Below are 8,291 nucleotides of genomic sequence, written 5' to 3' on the forward strand. Positions count from 1 at the left end.
TTGAGCTTTGGATTTGCCTGATTTTTTAATTTATACTCTAAAATGATCTTTAAAATGGATGCACGTCATGGATTAACTCCTTACATCAGGGTGGCCTCCACAAATTCTTGCATGGACTGTCCAGGCGTGAGCAAGATGTTACATGCGATGGGCATTCAAAGGGCTCTCTTTTACTATATAGGATGTGGTTTTTTACACTTCTTTGAAATACGGATCTAAGGCTGTCAATGGCCGGGTTATGTCACGCCCCAAACTCGGAAACCGGGTTCACAAAATTCTCGATCGCCGAATCCGGCGCCAACAGCCTCCGTAGAACCCCATTCTCGACCCCCAGCGCCCATTTGCCAGGTTCCGATCCTGGGATGCTACAAGGAGGATTTTGTACATCAGTTTGATTCGTAATAAGCATAACCAAAGGCATAACCCACAAACAACAACCAAAAACTCCATCACATTTCCACTATAATCAAAAACTTTACAAGTACAATGAGCATAAGGAAAATACAATGAAGATAGACCAAAACTCCAAAAGAAGATCAGCCACGCGTTCAAGCCTCAGCGCTGCTGCGATCCAACGTCACCTGCACGCAACGGTCGTGCATAAGCTTATAGAAAGCTTAGAGGGTGGTGAAAGTGTATGCTCAAGGTGATAATGTAGTCATGCAGTATCAGAGTAATGCGGAACATGCTGATGAATGCTAAGAATCCCATTAGCCGTACCAAGGCCATGCGGTGCAAAGAATGATGTCGGCCATACCAAGGCCATGCAATGCAAAATGCAAGTCAAGCATACAAATCCTCATCTAAGTCCACATGTCAATACGGCTCAAATCGGGAATATCGGGGTCTAGTACACTCCAAGCCGATTGCCGCCCCATCGCGCGCAATAAGGTGAGTGGAAAAGACCTCACTATCCGCGCCAATATCGGCTCGGCTCGTCAATAGCGGACCCATTCCTCGAGCGGTCAGACTCCTAGCATTGCCCCTACTCTCGGGCGGGTAAGGCCACACCCCTTCCAACCGACCACGACACGGTGGAAAACGCGGCTCTGGTAATCGGCAATCAACGCTCATGCATCCACTCGGTCAGACGTTGGAGCAACCTCCGGTACCATAAGGGTTTAGGGACTTTCACCCAGGATATCTATCGCACCCCATGTAGAACAATATTTCCGATCCAATCCCGCCAACCACGATACTCCTATGGAGGCTACAGCCCTGTCGCTAGGGCGTACAATATCCATATCACACAATGCGAATGCATGAATCACACTAATCAGTCATGCAGCAATCCTGCGCGTATCGTGCGCTCATGTAGGGCAACATCCCCTATATGGGAGTCCCTAAACAATCTACCCAAAGACTTATGCTATGATCAGTCATCTCTCATATCAAGCATACATATGATGCATATGATCATGAATCATGAAATTTAAACATGCTATATAGGATGGATGACATGCATAACGAAGGTGGGCCTAGACGACCTGCACATAACACGCATGGGCCCGCCAATGGGCCCTAGGGAAGGGCATAATGCGGACATTTAACCAACATTATACTTGCAATGTGGACGTCAAACCAACATTGCTCCCAAGGCACGACTGTCATAAATCATGTCGGGATTGCACATTGCAATGGACCTTTGGTATATCTCATTGGGCCTTTAATACATCAAATGAGCCGTATCATATGGGCCTATATTCATTAAGCGGGCCGCACCAATGGGCCTTATGTACATTGCAATGGGCTATAACCCGGGGGCTTCAGAACATATCAAATAGGCCTAAGCTTATGGGCCTTACACGTGTCAAATGGGCCTCTACAGTTGGGCTCCATATGTACATCAAATGGGTCTACTCACCTGGGCCTTATATGTATCAAATGGGCCTCACCAATTGGGCCCCATGTGCACATCAAATGGGCCTCAACTCATTGGCCCCATTACATCAAATGGGCCTCGACCCATGGGCCCCTAATACATTAAATGGGCCTCGACCCATGGGCCTTATATATACATCAAAGTGGGCCTCAACCATGGGTCACAAGTACTGAGGTGGGCCTCCCACCATCAATAAATTATATATAATATAATATATATACACACACACACACACACATATATATATATATATATGTATATATAACATATAATATTATATATAATATAACATTATATATATACACATAACATATATTATATATAATATAATATTATATATATACATATAACATATATTATATGTAATATAATATTATATATAAATATATATACACACACCAGCACACACATGCACCCACACACACACGCGCACACACACACAGTGGGCTCCACCGTCCAGGCGGACGGTGGAGATAAAACACGTACATCACTATGGGCTTCATGTGGGGCCCACCATAATGTTTATATTCCATCCGGACCGTTGATAAGGTCCAGCAGACCTAGATGGAGGGTGAAAATAAATTTCACCCTGTTCCAAAACTTCTGTGGGCCAAAAAGGTTCCAAGAGAGTCTAATTCACACTGTTTCCTTTGATGTGGGCCGCCCGAGTCTTGGATCGCCGATTTTTGGGGTGGGCCCACGTCGATAGTGGCTCACCCGATGAACGGGTTAGATGGCACATAAACGCCAGGGGGGCCCCAGGCCGTGGCGCATGCCGTCCGTCCGCCGCCGCCGGACATGGCGCCTGCCGCCGCAACGCCGACAACAAAGAGGAATGCTTCTTCATTTATTTATTCATTTTATGTTTTTCAGAAAATCTGATTTCATAGGTGGGGTCCACATCCGGTGAATCCACACCATCCAATGGCTTCTTCCATGGCTCACCACGAGCAAAACAAGTCCAATATTGGACATATTTCAATGTACAACCAATCAAGGAAGTTTTCAATGGTGAAAACCACCATTTGCTATGGTATGGCCCGCCTGAAGGTCTGATGGATCCCACCTTCTGGCTCAACGCCTAAAATCATCTTGGGAAAGGAATGAACGGCATGGATTTAATACCTACATCAAGGTGGGGCCTACATGAGTGGACCACTCCAAGGTTTAAAAAAAAAAAGATATTTGTGTTCCCTTCCAGCAACGACGCTGGACTTTTCAAGTACTTAGGAGGTGGGCCCTGCTTAGGTGGGCCACCAGGGAATGGATGGCAGGGTACTTACACATAGAAAGTGGGCCCCACTTTTAAATGATTTGGATAAAATGCCTACCTCATGGTGGGGTCCATTCAAGTGGGCCACATAATCTCATTATTACAAAAATAAAATAAATAAATAAATAAGATAAAAGGGAGAGAGATGGAGAGTGAGACCGTGTGATGGAGGGACCCCGGCACTATGGGCCCTCCCTTGCACTAAATCATACATCAAGTGGGTCCCATTTTATGTGGCCCATTAAAATTAAATCCAACGGTGGAGATCCCTTCTCCACCAAATTAAACGGTCTAGATGACCCTAAATATACAAGAAGATAAACATCATGATGGGGTCCATGGAGGATGGCCCCGTCATGGAATGATCATGATGATCCAAGTGGGCCATCGGCCACATCTTAGGGTCCAAAGCGAGATCCAAACCATTGATCGGTTGGCCTCACTTGGCCCATCAAAAAAAAAACATCAAAACTATCCTATCCAAACACCCACCGCTTGATCTTCTTGCTCCCTTGGCTTCCTTAGCTCCTTGAGCTCCTCTTTGATGGAGGAAGATGAGAAATGGATGGTTGAGATGAGAGATGAAGGGGTGGGAAAGGTGGACCTCACAAGTGAAGTTTTCTCACCATGGGAGGACCATACGTATGGGACTTGCTATGGGAGAGTTTGAATGAGAGAGAGACTTGTAAGGGAGAGAGAGAGAGGGAGTGAGATGGGTGATGGAGTGATGGGGGATGGTTTGGGTTGAAAATTGTAAAAAGAGGTATGGTTAATGTTGAAAATGGGAAAAAGAGGAGTGGTGAGGTGGAAAGAGGGTAGACTTTTGTAAAAGGTGAAGATGGGTTGTTGTACTTGAGGTATGGGATGCTTTAATGGTTAATTGATGGGACTAATTGTAGAGATTCCCTCGAAATCCGCAACACGCGGTGTTTCTTCGGAATAAACGCTGATCGGCATCTTCTTGCCTGGGTATCGGTTCGGTGCGCAAGTCACGGCGTTGGAACCGCGGCGACGACGCGGTCGCTATGATATAACTTTCAGACCAAGCCGACGTCGGTGCGCGGGACCTGGCTTAGGATCGTGCGCAAACACCGAATACAGTGCGAAGATTGCCGGAATTTGACCGGAAGGACCGCGGAAGCTAACATAACAGTACGGATTAGGACACGGGTCTTACAGGTTAGGACTGGGCCGAGCTCTGTCAAATGCCAGCCTATAATTTTGAACCTAAGCGTAAATTTGTCCCGGGCTTGTGATAGGCTAAAATAGTCCAGCCCGAGTTTGCCCTAGGACATTTACACAAAGCCCGACTCGAGTCCGCCCGAGCCCAAGCCCTGAATATCTAAGTGGATAAATGATAGTTTGGTGTGCCTCATGTGTGAGAGAGGGAGAGTGAAAGAAAAGGAAGAAAAGTAGGTTTAGAAAAGACCTATCGACCTGGGCTTGGCTAGGTTTATGGGCTTTTAGGGAGCTAAGCCCGAGTCCGGCCCGATTTACAATCATGCTCCTGATTTAAGTCCGAGCCCGACTGTCGGGCCTAATACACCACCCCAAACACAGCCCAATACATGTCAAGCCCGAAGGCCTGTTGGGACTACCCAACCCATTGATAGCCCTATACAGATCCCTTGAAATCTGGAAGGGAGTTCCAATACGCATGCACTCAAGAGTATACACATGTGGTGTATTCAAATGATGCACTACTTGGGTAAAAAATCCAGTCTTTTAATTAGATAAGGTCCCTTGTAGGACATAAAGTATAATTTTTCTGTGATCAATAGTACGATATTCTTTTATAAAAAGAGTGGGTTGCTAGAAATCCATTCCAACTATTCAGATTCAACTCACATGTGTGGCTCTCATGATGAGGATCATTTATTAATTTTTACAGATAAAATTTAATTAGTAGGCCTTATTTGATGAACAAGATGGATCAATGATGAACAAGATGGATCTATGACACTTATTCCCATCGTGCCTAAGTAAGAGTTTATGTCATATAGCCACTCATAAGAGAGCATTACAAGTGAAAAAGAGAATTATTTTTGCCATTTAATGTACAATTAATTGGACTAATTTGCATTGTCCAACTCTCTCTCTCTCTCTCTCTCTCTCTCTCACACACACACACACACATATGGGAAATGGTACTATAAGGTAGACCATGGGAACTTCCCATGAGGTCGAGTTGTGTGGGCCCCCATGATGTGTGTTGAACATCTACCCCATCAGTCAGATGCACCGTTCTATGGTGTGCCATGGGCTTAAAAATCAATTCAATCCATGACTTGGGTGGGCCACACTACATACAACAGTTGAGAGGAGTTACCATCCCATTAAAACATCCATAATCATTTATTGAGCCCATCAAGATGTGGTTCACAAATCCAACCCAGCCATTGTGTGTGTCCCACTCAGATGAGGGGTCAGACCAAGTTTCAGCCACATACAAAAATCATGTGGGCCCCACCAAGTTCTTTTATATGTTTTAGCATGTCTTCACATGGTTGTAGATGGCATGGCCCACCTAAGTTTCATATACGGTTCATTTTTGGGATATCCGATAAACTAAAGGAACCCATCAAATTCACGGTGTTGATGTTCAATACACATCACAGTGGGCCCACACAGCTCGACCTCATGGGAAGTTCCATAAGGTGAACCTTATAGTACCATATATATATATATATATATATATATATATATATATATATATATATATATATATATATATATATATATATATATATATATATATATATATATATATATATATAGTCTCAGTCCAACCAATTGGACCACAAAGTACAATCCAACCAGTAGATAACATCCAACCTTTCATGTGTGTGGCATACAACCCGTCCTATACATTGGTGTTATCACAAGGTTCAACTTGTAATTTTTTTTTTCCCCCATTGAGTGCACCACACTTCGATTTTTATATTTAATAGCTAGAACTTGTTTTATATGGTGTGATCTACCTGTTAGACAGGGATGATTTTTTGCATTAGATGATTCTCACCGTTGGACAAACCTATTAAAGGGTTGGATGTCTGATGCACTTAATGGGCCTGTTTGGGAGCATGGATTTGAAAACCCCCGATTCCAAACCCCCTGGATTTGAAATCCTCCTATTGTGTTTGGCACCTTAGATTGAGAATCAACTTTAATCCCAAAGTAGCTATGCAGGGTGTATTTACAGGGGTTTGAATTTAATTACTAGATCAATTTTACTATCTCTAATTAGTGATGTATGTAATGTTTGACACAATCGTTATAATAAGCCGTTGAAATATATGCTTTGCCTGAAAATGATGAAATTTCAAGTCTTGGATGGGCCACAATCACAAGATCATGTTCGAGTGACTAACCATCGACTTTATATGCTGATTTACATGGACAATGTTTACACGGTGCTGATCATTATATTAAAGTAATTATAGTGATGCAATTGATAATCTAATTGTCTTGAGATATCGTTAGTCGGCCATGTGCCCAATAAAATAATAGTAGGGTGACACACATGTAACACATAAAACTCATAAAAAGATCTTAGAGGTAATCTAAACCCTCCCATGGATTTCAAACCTTCATTTTGAGTGAATTTGAAACGCCATCGTGCCATTCACAAGGGAATTTGAAATCCTCTCAAATCTATGGTGCCAAACGACCCCATAGGTTTGAATTTGGACTTGAGAGACCAACCCCCTCTCTCTACATATATAAACTCAAGTCGGGTCGAGCTGAACATCCACTCCAGCCTTTGGGTTTCTGAACTATGATACAACTATGGCCCATCTTACGAGTGATCTAGCATTATGGATGGGTCACGTATGTTCTTGGTGGACTGGCCCGATGAACGGTCCAGATCCCCCAGTCATATCAGCACACGTGGCATACATGGTTAAGATAAAAAAAAAACAAAACCAAAAACAAAACCCTTCATTAAGTACGTCCAATAGTTAGCGGGCCAATGTGATAAAAAATAAATTTATATTTTGAGTGAATTTGAAACGCCATCGTGCCATTCACAAGGGAATTTGAAATCCTCTCAGATCTACGGTGCCAAACGACCCCATAGGTTTGAATTTGGACTTGAGAGACCAACCCCCTCTCTCTATATATATAAACTCAAGTCGGGTCGAGCTGAACATCCACTCCAGCCTTTGGGTTTCTGAACTATGATACAACTATGGCCCATCTTACGAGTGATCTAGCATTATGGATGAGTCACGCATGTTCTTGGTGGACTGGCCCGATGAACGGTCCAGATCCCCCAGTCATATCGGCACACGTGGCATACATGGTTAAGATAAAAAAAAACAAAACCAAAAACAAAACCCTTCATTAAGTACGTCCAATAGTTAGCGGGCCAATGTGATAAAAACTAAATTTATATTTAAAATTAGACGTTGCAATAATTAGTGCTGGCTATGGGGTTCGAACCCATGCGCACTTATGTGCAGAAGATCTTAAGTCTTCCCCCTTAACCACTCGGGCAAACCAGCGATAGATGCTTTGTTTGAAGATAGATTAAATATGTAGCAAATCTCTCTGGGCCCACCATTTTGTATGTGTGCCATCCATCCGTCCATCAGGTACAATACTGTATGATAGGCCGGGAGCCAAAAATTAACCGGATTTAAGACTCAGGTGGGCCACACCATAAGGAACGATGGGGATTTGTTGCCAACCATAGGTTTGTGTGTGGGGCCATCTTGGTGTGTATCATTCATCAAATCTGTCCATCAGGTATGACTTACTAGGATGAACGGAATATACAAAAATCAGCCTAATCAAAAGCTTAGATGGGTCTGGCCATAATGCGTGAACTAGGTTTTAGACATTATTGTACATTGTTTCCATTCGTGCTGCACATGCGAGTTTTTCTTATTGGGTTTACCTTTTATACATCCGATGACCATAAGGGTTATAACCTGATCGACGGACTGGATTTCATATATAAAACATGATAGCCCTAAGAACTTCGGTATTTTACACGCTGTGTAGAACAAGTTCTGTAGACTAGTAACGCTTCTAATATAGTCGTATACTTTGCAAGATTACTTATTAGTTGAGACCTTTTGATTAGTTAACTCTACCACAGATGGCAAATGATGTCAAAGGACACGTAGA

General features: G+C 43.2%; 1 non-coding gene across 1 annotated transcript; it reads right to left on the reverse strand.

The window, feature by feature from the left end:
• Nucleotides 1-7,580: 7,580 nt before the first annotated feature.
• TRNAL-UAA (transfer RNA leucine (anticodon UAA)) lies at nt 7,581-7,663 on the reverse strand. The gene has a single exon. It is a non-coding gene; the product is annotated as a tRNA-Leu (tRNA).
• Between the last annotated feature and the right edge of the window lie 628 nt (nt 7,664-8,291).

The sequence above is a fragment of the Magnolia sinica genome, chromosome 5, assembly GCF_029962835.1.
Source record: "Magnolia sinica isolate HGM2019 chromosome 5, MsV1, whole genome shotgun sequence".
NCBI lineage: Eukaryota > Viridiplantae > Streptophyta > Magnoliopsida > Magnoliales > Magnoliaceae > Magnolia > Magnolia sinica.